Source organism: Microcaecilia unicolor, chromosome 10 (assembly GCF_901765095.1).
Source record: "Microcaecilia unicolor chromosome 10, aMicUni1.1, whole genome shotgun sequence".
In the NCBI taxonomy this organism is placed as follows: domain Eukaryota; kingdom Metazoa; phylum Chordata; class Amphibia; order Gymnophiona; family Siphonopidae; genus Microcaecilia; species Microcaecilia unicolor.
Window position 1 is genome coordinate 89626334 of NC_044040.1, and position 13371 is coordinate 89639704.

General features: G+C 43.4%; 1 long non-coding RNA gene across 1 annotated transcript in view; it reads left to right on the forward strand.

Annotated features, from left to right (window-relative positions):
• The window catches only part of LOC115479229, a 28915-nt gene extending 16399 nt beyond the window's left edge, over positions 1 to 12516 (forward strand). Inside the window, exon 3 of the long non-coding RNA XR_003943631.1 lies at positions 11964 to 12516. This is a non-coding gene — a long non-coding RNA (uncharacterized LOC115479229). The remainder of the gene's footprint in view (positions 1 to 11963) is intronic.
• The last annotated feature ends 855 nt before the right edge of the window (positions 12517 to 13371 follow it).

Below are 13371 nucleotides of genomic sequence, written 5' to 3' on the forward strand. Positions count from 1 at the left end.
AAAGGGAAGCCACCTACAGGAATACACCAGGCTGTGCCATGCAGCACTCAAGGAAAAAGAGAAACCACTCATAGGAACACTCTAGGCTATACCAAGCCTCATCCACTCAGCACTCAAGGGTCAAGGGAAGCCACTCATAAGAATGCACAAGGCTGGCCATACAAGACTCAAAGGTAAAGGGAAGCCAGTCATAAGAATACACAAGGCTGTGCCGCACACTCAAATAACAGACACTAGAGACAAAGGAAAAAGTAAGCAAACAGGGAAAGCTGCCTTTACATCCACAAATAAGATAAGGAGCAATGCTCACATGAATCAGGAGACAGACACAGCAGACAAAGAGTTAAAGCAGGCTAAAGGGAAAGGCTGCTTCTAAAACACAAGTCAGAAAGTAGCAGGGCTTACACTGCAGTCAACAGTTTAAAGCAAATAAAGGGAAAAACAAACAGTGTTCTTACTAGTACTCAGCCAGCACACAGCTGGGTAGGGAAAGCAAAGGCAGGCAGAGACAGAGCACACCCAACTGCACGGGAGCAAGGTAATCAAGGAAAACAGCTAGGCTGTGGAAGCAAAGTAATCAAGGAAAGCAGGTGGGCTGGCAACAACCGGCTCTCTGAACAGTGAAAGGTAACAAGGGAAACCATACAAGGAAACATAACAGGCTTATGCTGAAGAGCCTAGATAACAAGGAAGGAATCTATTCAGATTCAAACCAGAATCACACACACACAGAAAAACAGAACAGGGCTTTGCTTGGAAGCAAAGTTAACAGGCTAGTAATCCATACAGGTTTAAAGCAACACAATACACAAAGAAAAACAGAAGAGGGCTTTGCTTGAGAGCAAACCTAACAGGAAAGTAGTCCATACAGATTCAAACCAAAACCACTCACACAGGGCTCAGGGCTGTGCCCAAAGACACAGCATAACAAGAAGACCAGTTCCCTCAAAATCAAACAACAGTACAACAACGCAGGAAAGGTCCATGGGTCCTTATAAAGGAGTAGACTGATGATGTCAAAAGTAGGAAATGAAGCAGAAGCAAGGAGACCAAATCGAGGCTTGGCTTCAGGGACACCAAAGTGAGGCTTGGCTAACAGGAAGAACAACAACAGGAAAAAAGGCAGACTGGGGAGGTCACAGAGCTAGATACAGAGAAACAGTAGGTCTTGACATAAGGGCACAGCCACAACCATGACACTAACCAGGGATGGTTAACTATAAAGATGTCAGCCAACTCATCTGCCTTCTCTGGAGTATGGGGCTGGTGATCTTGAAAATGTTCCCTCACCTCTGGACGACAATGCTGAACAAACTGCTCCAGGACCATCAGGTTTGGTAGTCCTCCAGGGTTTTCACTTCAGCTCCACTGAGCCACCGCTGGGGCTGGTATCTTAGCTGGAGTACAAACTTGCTGTGAGTTTCATCTGCCTGGAACTTTAGTCTGTAGGTCTCGGGGGTAGTAGCATAACGGTTTACAAAGCTTTGCACACCTCCTCAAACTGAGAGCATGTTTCCATGGACAGTCCTTGGAATGCCTCAAGTGCTCTACCAGTGAGCTTTTCTCTCAGATAGCACACCCAGTCTTTCTGAGGAATCTCATTGAGGCGGCAAATTTTTTCAAAGGCAGTTAGATATCTGTCACTGACCCTCGGGTATCATCAAACTGTGCAAACAAGTTGGGCCCGATCCGGACTGTGGATCCTGCTTCTGACCTCAGTGCAAGGCTTAGGTGAGCACTTTGTATTCGAGCCATTTCCAGCTGGAACTCACGCTCATGCTCTTCACGCCACACCTGGAATTCTGCTGTTCACACTGCTATTCCTGTTCCTCTCGCCACAGCTGCTGTTGGTCTAGCCACTATCACTCTTCCCATTCCTCTTGCCGCAGCCGGTCTTTCAGTTCTTCTCGACTCTGTCACTCTAGCATGTAGATCTGCTGGATTTCAGGTGGTGTGGAATCTGGCCCTGCCAACTCATGGTCTTCTGCCCACAAGAAGGTCTGCTCTCACCTCAGGAGAACTCTGCACAGGCCGGTCCTGCAGCTCCTCCTTGCTGAGGTTATCCAGTTGCTCTTGTGTTAGGTCAGGCATAGCCAGTATCTGCTGGTCGCTGCCAGTTGCCATCAGCATACTGTTAATCTCCTAACACTATCAAAAAAAAAAAACAACAACAGGAACGGGACCCTGTTACTGCTGGACCTGTTCACTGTCTCTGTGTCTAGAGGTTATAGATAAGAAAGACTCTGAACAACTCAGTGGATGGTGACCCATCCCTCATGCCACACACTGAGCCTGACAATCTCACCACGGTGCCACACACACACAAAAAAAAAAGGACTAAAGGTCTGTGAAAAAAACACCTAGCCTTCTGCCTGGGGTTACCCCACGGCCACTTAGAGGGTCTATCCCCAACACAGCTCAGGTCCACCTGCATCTGTTACTTGTGCTCTACACTAGCACCCTCCTCCCACTGACTGGGTCACAACCACCTCTAGGCGAGACTCCCACTCTCAAATTATTCCCAGTGATTTCTAGTTTACTGGAGGCCACACTTCCAGTGGTCCCACAGTTCCCAGAAAGCACTCACGGACCCAACACACAAACCACCAGGATTCTTTATCAGTACAGACAGGCAGAGTCAACAAAGTAAATACTGTTTATGGTCAGAACTTGAACAGTGAAACAAAAAAATGCAACCAGCAGACAATAACAGGTTAACTGAAATATGGATCAATTATAAAACTATCTAAACACATTTGTTAACTTTCTAAAAAGTACCTTGGGAAATCAGGAAATATAGCTACTCGCCAGTTATCAAATATAACTGTTTTACAGGGCTTCAGCAAAGAGCTCTCTCCTCCCAGGCTGAAACTGGGGCAAAAGCCAGTACAATCTAAATGAAATTGAGCTCCTGGGCCAATCAGAGCCCAGACATCAAGTTTTAAAAGTATACTGCTCACGGTACTGTAAATCACTTCGTCACTAAGTGAAACTAAAAGAGGGAGCATTCACTTTTCTATGACAGCTTTAACATAAAACATTCACCACCTGCTGACCACTAGAAGAAATACAGTTTAGCAATTAAGGCAGTTTTACAGGCTTAAAAACACACTGCTCTGTCACAGGTGGTATTGATAAAAACAGGTAAAATAAAGTGGTATAGAATCTTAGCCCAACTGGAGCGGGCTGGTACTCGCTGTTCAAAAGTAATTTAGGCAGAGTTACTGTCTCAGGTATGAGGAACAACTGAATTAACATTGAATTTAGGAGCCAAATTTAAACACATTGTCATCTATGAGTCACAGTAACAAATTGTACAGGCAGAGTTGCTGTCTCATTTAGAGAACAGCTAAAAACATTGCAGTTCATGAACCAAATATAAACATAGCGTCGGCTGTGGTTCACTGTAACAAATTCTACAGGAACAATAATATATGTGATATAAGACCCCCTCATAGATATTGTGCCTTCTTATACAAGTCCCACTCATAAATATTATGCTCTCTTATACTTGTTATGACTAGGTTAGGAAGTCAGTAAAGTTATCAGCGTTATAATTAAAGGTTTTCCAGAGGAGGTCATGTGATGCCGTGCTAGTAAGCGGGCGCTGGTGGAGCGCGCTCCTAGGCCCAACCCTCAAAAAAGTTATTTTTAGAAGGTATATCGGCGACTGGTACCTGGCTAGCGACAGATTGATATCGGTAGCTGTATTTTTTTACAAAAATTTGTGTCGAGACAAGGAGAAGCCATGCCAGAGTGAGAACAAGATGGCGGAGGAAGGAGAGTCAGAGCACTGCTCGATCAGCTCCGTCTGGGTGGCAGATTGTAACAGAGGTTAAGCAGGCTATCGATGCTTCATTAGATAAGCGTTTGCAGAATATTACCGACAAGCTTGATATTGATGGTCGGCTAGAATCCTTAAAACGTGTATCAGACTTGGAGGACAAAGTGCAGCAACTTTCTACAGGTAACGAAGAGCTGCATAATAAGGTGCATACATTGGAAGACAAACTAGATGACCTGGAAAATAGGTCGCGAAGAGGAAACTTGCGTATGGTAGGTTTACCTAAAAAGATTGTGGAATCGGAGCTTCGGGGGGAATCCTGGTTGGTCACCAGTCTGCAACTACAGTCTGAAGCAGGAGAGCTGCGCATTGAAAGAGCACATCACTTAGGCCCACGGAGGCCCATAGAGGCACGTCCTCAAGTTGTTATCTTCAAACTCCTGAACTTTGTGCTTAAAACTGAAATTCTACGTGCAATTCGGAGCAAGGGGACACTTACATTTGAAAATAAGCCAGTGCTGTGTTTTCAAGATTTTTCACCTAGAGTATCCATGTTGAGAAAGGCACATGCTCCAATTTGTGGGGAATTACATCGGCGGCATATTCAGTTTGCCCTGCTGTACCCAGCATGTCTCAAGGTGTTCACAGAGGGGAAACCGCAAATTTTTGATGCAGCAGAAGAGCGAAGTTGTTTCTTCAAACTTTACCCCCCTTAAGCACTCAACCATGATTACTAGCGTGGACTGGTTTGGAAGCTGTGGATCTTCTTGTGAGTCACTAACAGTGCGTTGGAATACTGCTGGAGGTGCTTTTATGACACCCCCTTTTGATGCAGCAAGTCGAGATGACATGTTTTCTCAAGTTTGCCATTTCTGACCACTTCACTGGATGTTTCCTCATGGGGACGTCTAGCTGATGTGGACCTGAATATACGTTACTGTCAGCTGTCGGGGGGATTATAAGATGAGCTGTTGGTGTACATCTTTGCTTTGATAGACTTGGTAAACCTGTTTCTGCGGACTCCTTCATGTTTTGAGTAATATACTCTGCAAGTTAACTTGGAGGGGTTGGATACTGCAACTCTGGAGATGAGATTGTCACGGATTGGATGGAACATCATGGGACATACTTGTTACTGCAATTCTTTGCTGCGAAAGACTGGGTCAAATAACTTTCTCAATTTACTATAGATATGCATGTAGAGGACTGTGGATGTGGCAGAGAAGAATGCGAGTGTTCATGACTTGTTTGGAAGTGGTAGGATGTGCGGATAGGGTATTGGTTGGCTGCAACAGACAGAGTCAAGATGTTTATGTAAACTACTGTTAATTTTTTTTAATAATCATTTGTGAATATTGACATACAGAACTTAGGCTGATAAGCTGCAGTATGTCTGGAAAGGGATTGAATAAGTATAGAATTGAATGAGTGATATGCGGTGTATATGTGGATGCACGTGCATTGGATATACTGCTGAGAACTGTTATAAGCTCTTATATTTGTGAAATGTTGCACCTTACTGTGTACTGGTTATGTTACTGGTACCTAAGTTATAAAGAAGTGGGGGTTTGGGGACAGGATCTCCACGCGGACCTCGACCCATATTGGGTGGTGTGTGATGGGTGGGCAGAAACGAGGGAGGAAGGGTGGAAAGGGGGTCATTTTGTCTGAGTATTTTGGGAATAAGGATAAGAAAGAAGATACTGTTATGGGCAGGGGATGGGTTTGGTATTTGTGTTTTTCCTTTTTTTTCTTTTGTTTCATTTTGCTGGGAGATTACAGTGGGCTCGGAAAGCGTGTGTGGTGGGGAGGAGGAATGAGGTCTGGTCTTTTGTTGAGGCTACTTTGGGTTGGGGGGCTATGAGCTGGGGTGGCCCCGTGACCTGGTTAGAGGTGTTAGATCGTTGGACGTAATGCCACTATTATCAGCCATGGCCCCGATTAAGTTAATTTCATGGAATGTTAATGGAGTAACTTCTCCCATTAAGAGACAAAAAATCTTACAGGCTCTAAATCAGCAGAGAGCAGATCTGGTGGTGTTGCAGGAAACCCATTTATCAACTCTAGAGCATCTTAAATGTAAACAATGGTCGGTTGGAGAAGTGGTGTAGATGCCAGCAATAAATTGTAAAGCGGGATTGTTGATCTTATTCAGGAAAGGGTTGGCTATTCAAATATTGCAAACATGGAAGGATCCTAAGGGGAGATTTCTCATTGTCAAAATTGCTATTTGTAACAAAGAACTGCTCTTGTGTAATGTCTATGGTCCTAATGTGTATGATCATAAATTTATCCAAACAATTACCCATAGGATCTTGGGGACACCTGATAACCCTGTTTTTATGGGAGGAGATTTCAATTTGGTGCATGACCCAACCTTGGATAGATCTCCCAGTTGTGCATGAGATGCTGGGAACTTGAATAGGGGTATTCCCTTGCTTTGTTCTACTTTACATCTTTTGGATATCTGGCAAACATTACACCCCGTGGATAGAGATTATACGCCTTTGTCAAGGGCGTATGGGTCTCAGTCTCGTATTGATTACTGGCTAGTCTCGCCTTCGTGTTTCTCTTCAGTATTAGAGGCAGGGATTGGTCCCTACAGTGTTTCTGATCACGCATTGGTGTGGTGCTCCATTACTTTTGGGCCGGGGGGGGGATAGGGCCTGTTGCTGGCGCTTTCCAGTGCACTTGTATGGTGATGCTGAGTTTCGGGATTATCTTCTGCATAAGTGGGTTGATTATCAACATAATAATGCCAAGCATGTACACACCCCAGAACTTTTTTGGGAGTCAGCTAAGGCAGTGTTGCGAGGAGAAATGTTGGCATATACTTCTTTTAAGAGGAAGGCGACAGATCGGGAGATTTTACGGCTAGAAAAGCAGCTGATTAAGGAGCTGGTTCAGTATGGGAAGTCTCCGTTTGTGCGTCAGCATGGCTTATTGTTTGCTTTGCAGGCTTCGCTGGGTGAGTTACTTCATGCACGGGTGGTAAAATCGCTGCAGTATTACAAATTTCAGTTATATTGTCATGGTAATAAATCGGGGAAGCTATTGGCAAATTTGGTTAAAAGATCAAAGGGCTCTCCTAGTGTAGCGCAGATAGATCGTGGAGATGGAGTTTTGGTGCGGAAAGATTCGGAGATTGCAGAGGTTTTCTTGCAGTAATATAAACGTTTGTACACTCGGCCAGAGGGAGAAGATTTGGAAGGAGAAATGTTTCTAAATAGTTTAGAATTGCCACTGTTCTCGGTTCTACTAACCTATAAATGTACTCACTCTGCTGCTCCCCAGTATCTCTTCACACTCGTCCTTCCCTACACTCCTTCCCGTGCACTCCGCTCCATGGATAAATCCTTCTTATCTGTTCCCTTCTCCACTACTGCCAACTCCAGACTTCGCGCCTTCTGTCTCGCTGCACCCTACGCCTGGAATAAACTTCCTGAGCCCCTACGTCTTGCCCCATCCTTGGCCACCTTTAAATCTAGACTGAAAGCCCACCTCTTTAACATTGCTTTTGACTCGTAACCACTTGTAACCACTCGCCTCCACCTACCCTCCTCTCCTTCCTGTACACATTAATTGATTTGATTTGCTTACTTTATTTTTTGTGTATTAGATTGTAAGCTCTTTGAGCAGGGACTGTCTTTCTTCTATGTTTGTGCAGCGCTGCGTACGCCTTGTAGCGCTATAGAAATGCTAAATAGTAGTAGTAGTAGTAGTAAGAGGATAAGGATAAATTTGACGAGCCTATAACTGGAGGTTTCCCTGGCTATTCAGCAAAGTGCCTTATGTAAGGCACCAGGCCCTGACATTTTGTCACAGTCCATTGTACCTGTGTTACAGTCTCTGTTTACGCAGTTTATTGCAGATGGGTGTATGCCTGGTTCCTTGCAATTAGCCCAGATCATATTGTTACTACTGAAGCCGGGGAAGGATCCTACACAGCCTTCCTCGTATAGACCCATATCACTGTTGAATGTAGAAGCTAAGTTGTTTGCTAAGATTTTGGCGAATAGATTAACGTGTGTTCTGCCTTCAGTGATAGCCGAACCACAAGTTGGTTTTGTCCGAGGGCGTACAAGTACGAGGAATTTGAGGAAAATTCTTATTTCATTGGAGCATGTAAAGCGTTGTCAGGTGCCATCCTTGTTAGTTAGCTTTGACGCGGAAAAAGCTTTTGATCGTGTGGATTGGAAGTTTTTATTTGCTACTTTGCGTCACTACGGTCTGGGAGATTTTTTTTTTAAGACAGTCCAGACTCTATATACCTCACCTCAGGCAGTGACCTGGATTAATGGGGTTTCTCATCATCTTTTGGGATTGGTAGAGGCACGAGACAAGATTGCCCATTATCTCCATTATTATTTGTACTCTCTTTAGACCCTGTTGATTAGAGAAATTCTGGGTAATCCTGAGATTAAAGGAGTTAGGATAGGGATGCAAGAATTTAAAGTGTCTGTATTTGCCAATGATATCTTAGTGCACATTACTGAGCCTCAGAGATCTTTGGAAGCACTTATGAATAGTTTTGTGGAGTATGGTCATTTTTCTGGCTTTAAGTTAAATCTTGAAAAATCATTAGCTCTCCCTGCTGTTGATTCAGTGCGAAGAGGTTGGGTAGGGGTGTTTCCTATGCGTTGGGAAACCATCTCATTTGTCTACCTGGGGATTAGATTAAGTTGTAGGACCACCCTATTGTACGATTGTAATATAATGGGATTGCTGGACTCGACTAGAAAATGTTTGTCCCGGTGGATGTATCTTCCGTTGTTGGTGCATGGTAGAATACAATTATTTATTATGGTTTTATTTCCCAAATGGCTTTATGCTTGCCAGTTATTGCCTCTTCGGTTGTTGAAGTGGGATTTACACTTATTGCGGAAGCTTCTATCTAAATTTTGTTGGGCAGGTAAAAAGCCAAAACTAGCTTTTAAATACTTGATTAGGTCCTGGAAATACGGGGGTATGGGGTTGCCCAATTTGCGTGTATACAATCAAGCATGTTTATTACGTCATCTTGGAGAATGGTTCTTAAGCGAGCAGGATTTCACCCCAATAGATTATGAAAATGCATTTTATTCACCATGGAATGTTAACTATCTGATGCAAGGAAATTTGAAAATACTGTCGAAGGGGTTACATCAAAGTATAATTCTTAGACCTTTGCGTGAGGTTTGGCGCAATCTGGTTCTTTTGTTGGGGGGAAATCCGGAAGTTTCAGATTAGTTTCCTATTCGAGGTAATTTACAATTTCCACCAGGACAAAATAATGCTAGTTTTGGGCGATGGGCTGTACAGGGGATGACTCTTCTACAACACGTGTTGGGCAAGGATGGTCGTTTGCTAAATTGGGCACAGTTGCAGGCTAAAGGAGTGGAGCCAAGAGACTTGATGGCATGCCATCAAATGCACCATTACCATACGTCCTTGGATAGAGGGGGGATGGCTTTTCGTTTAGGCATTAATTTAGAAGAATTCTTTGGGAAGTTCCGGGAAGGTGGCTTGTCTGTTTCTGCTCTATATAAGGAGCTTCAGCAGCTGTTAGTTGCTAGACCTCAGATGGCACTCTTGGAGAAATGGAGTCAGAACCTAGGGGTGTCTATATCTCTGTTGGATTTCTTGACTCTAATTAGGCATATCCCTGACATTTCTATAAGTGCGGAACTGAGAGAGTGTCAATACCGGGTATTACACAGAGCTTACTGTACACAAGAGCAGCTGTTTAAGATTGGGGGAGTTGAAACACCTGTATGCCCGAAGTGTAGGCAAAACCCTAATTCATTTTTTTCATGCTTTTTGGGAATGCTCAAAGGTGCAAGTATTTTGGAAGTCTATTTTACAGTGTGTTGGAGGACTTTTGGGATGCTCTTTGCCGATTGCGCCTGGGGGTTTGCTTTTAGAAAAATATGAAACTTTTTGGGCCCTAACTGCGATGCTGTTCCTTTCATACGGAAAGCGGCAGCTTTGGGTAAACAAATTATATTAGGAGTATGGATAGGTGAAGCAGTCCCATCTTTTTGGGCATGGAGAAATCGTTTACACACATTGTTGCTGTTGGAACAGCGGATAGCTCGCGGTTCTCCAAAGCGAAAGAAGTTATTTTTGGCAGTATGGGGTGCATATATTCAATCTCTCTCACATAGAGCAAGAAGTTTGATTTTGAATGGTCTTTGAAATCACTATCCCTTTGGTGCGGGCAGTTGAGAGGGGTTTCTCTGGCCTGCTCTTGACTGGGGCACTCCCCCTGCCACACACACTGGAAGTCTCGAGGTTTTTTTGTTTGTTTGTTTGTTTGTTTTTGTTTTGTTTTGTTGGTGGGGAGGATCGGGTGGAGGGATTAGGGAGGAACATTTAGTTATTTGGAAAAGAATATTGATGAGTGTTAGTTTATTTCTGGTTCCCACATAAGCGGTTAAGAAAGTGTACGTATCAGTGTATTATTTGATGATGTACCTTCTTTCTTTGTATTATTGATAATTCATCAATAAAAATCGTTGCAATATAAAGGTTTTCCAGATGTGTATAATGAAGTGAGAGCTGTGGGTTTTGAAGCTGTATTATGTATGTCCTGTCATTCACAATATTGTAAGGAAGAGCTAGGGCTTAGATGGATCTTAAACACTTTATGTGGGGTATATAGCAACAGGTAATAATTCAAAGTACTTCACAGTGATAATACAGTAGAAGGCACCGTTATAAGTAACCAGAATTTGGGAGTAAGTAGCTAACTCTCATCAAAATAACAGTAGCCAAAATAAAATTAGAGAAAGAGAGAGAGAAGCAAAACCTGGTATGATTAAAGTCTTTCCAGTTGCAGGAAAAAAGTTTAGTAATATGAGTCAGTATCCATGTTAATCTGGAGAGAAAAAGTCTTAGAGGGGTTATGGGGTTCATGCTAATAAGGAAAGTAAACAAAGATGAGGCCTGGAGTGGTGGAAAGTTCAGAAGAATGACACTGCAAAATTGTAGGTCGGAGTTAACATAGTTCAGTTTGTTGGTCCAAGCTCACAGGCAAATCGTTCTTTACTAATTGAGACAAAAGAGGCAAGTTATGCTGCAATATGCAGAAGTACTCACCGCAGGGTAGAATAGCATTTCAAAAGAAGGGGGAAGCAATAGAGGCTTCAGCTCCACAGAAATATCAGACCTCCAAGTTTCCGTTCTTCAACAAGTGGTTGGGTCATGCAGCTGTGGTCAGGCCACATTAGACTCATCCGTAGGGTACTTGTTTCCTCTCCTAGAGGTCTATCTAGGGGGAGCGACGGCGGTAGAGGGGCTTTGCGTTTCCTGTCATTGTCTGCGAAAAGCACAGAGTTCTCACAAGGTTGGTTTTTAGAGAGAATTCGTGGCCACCTGTTTGAAAAAGGCACATCTGGGGTGCAAACAACAGCCTTCCGCAGTGCTATAGACCCAAGGATTGCTGCATGGGGAACAGCGCATGAGTCCCTTCAGCTATTGAATCTGGCGCAAAAGGAAAAGCTTCATATTGAGACAACGAATAAGTGATGTCAAGTAATAGTAGGTGACAGGGATCCAAAACCTCCAGTGACACCTGCAGCGATCTCAGACAGGTAGGTGCAGAATGTTCTCCAGGGCTCAGCAAACGCCATCTGTCTGGTTCTTCCTCCAACCCAGCAGCAGATATGCTGAACTTGCAGGGGTGGTAGAAGATGTAGTTACTGTCTGGCAGGGAGATGAGGTAACAGAGATGGCTGGAAGGAAAGACCTCTGCTTTTTTCTTCTTTTTGGCATGAGAAAAGGCAATAGAAAAAGCCACTGAAGCAGGAGTGCCCATCTACACATATTGTTCAGATGCCATCTTAAAAAAAAAATCATATAATGGGCTAGGAACCCACTACAATTGATGCATTCAGTCTATGTTGAAGAGAAGCTAGGTGAAGGGACTTAAAGAGGTATCTCATGTATTTCAGTCCAAAGCATGTAAGAAACCAGAGGCTGCCCCTGACATTTTAGAGACAGTTAAGTGACACAAATATATGATGTGTGAGAGAAATTGTCCAGCTAGAGAAAGGCAGGATATTGAAAACAGGGTCTGTGCATGTATGGCTTCAACTGCAGAATTGGCAAGAGTTGGAGAAATGTGTGCCAACCATTGAGAGGATACAACACTATTGGCAACACATTGTTTCTCATGTCTTTCCTTGTTATCTTTCAGAGCTCCAACCAAGATGAAGAAGAGATGAAGATCCATATGACTACACCTGGTGGCTTACCTAATCACTAGTGGAAATGACTGCATATATTTGTGATGTGACAGAGGGGATATAATTTCACAAAGGCATACATCCTGTCCAAATGCACATGGGTTATCTGTGTGGAGAGTCAACACTAGTAATTGAGCAAAGAATCAGAGTTATCACTAGTATTTGAGCAAAGAATGGATACATGGACATACATATGATGTGATAACACAGATGGCACAGAAGACATAATGGGATAGTGAGATATGTGCAATCAATCTTAGGTCTTGTGTACTCCAGTGATGTGTGATGGGCCAATAACAATGTTTTGCTCCCAATCCTGGATAAGAAATAACATCCTGCAAGTGGAATGGGAGATAGGTAGAGGGCAAACCCTACCAAATAGGCTTCTGCTGTGTCTATCTCGGAGGAAATAGAGAAAGATGTTCTTAAAGCAAAGATGTGTAACAACTGAGAAAGCAGTAGCTTACATGTAAGAATCTGCAATAAAGTAAGCACATCGGTCAATAAAATAGACAAATAAAACATGTTTCAGAGTGACCTCATCTTTACAGAAAAATTATGTTGTGCATTTGGAATGATCAACATTGGGTCCACAGAATATACATGATACTGTATGCTGGAAGTTGAGTAAGCTGTGCTACTTGGACATTTTCTGTGTAAATCTTAGTGACGAAACAAGAGGACCATAGTTACAGACTTTAATGTGGAGAGGAGGGGGACAAATAGGAAAACTGAGGTCAGATAAATGTAATTCTCTGGGCAAATAGCAGCCTCAGAAACACCTAGATGCTTTAACACCTCCTTGCAATTCAGAGAATGAAACCCCCAGAGGAGGTTGAAGTACATGGCAGGATCCATACCACTGTGCACAGTTGCATGACTAGGATCCATACCATTGACACACAAGCAAGGCACGTACCCCTCTTCTCCAACCTCCTGTGAATATCTGTAGAAAGGATGGTGGACATTGAGGAACCAGTTGAGAGAGGAGTTGTTAAGGCAACATATGACTTACTCTGGAAACAACACATCATGCTTCTCTGTATTACTCCTCTCCTTTCCTACCACTCCTGGCATCCACCAAACTATTAGACATCCACCCCATTCTCCCACTCCTACCCCTTCTTTTGCATCACCTATTTACAAAGACTATTTTCTATGTACAGAGAGGTGTTTATAGTCTGATGTAAAATCTAACACATCTGTGGGGTCTGAGTTTTACTAAGACAGAGCAGGTTGGCTGCCCCTGAAACATGTAGTCTCCAGTTCCTACAAACCATTGTGCCAGACACCCTTCATTGTGTCCAAAATTAAACATTGAAGGCAATGATGCCTGTCTACTAGCACCTCAGAGAAAGA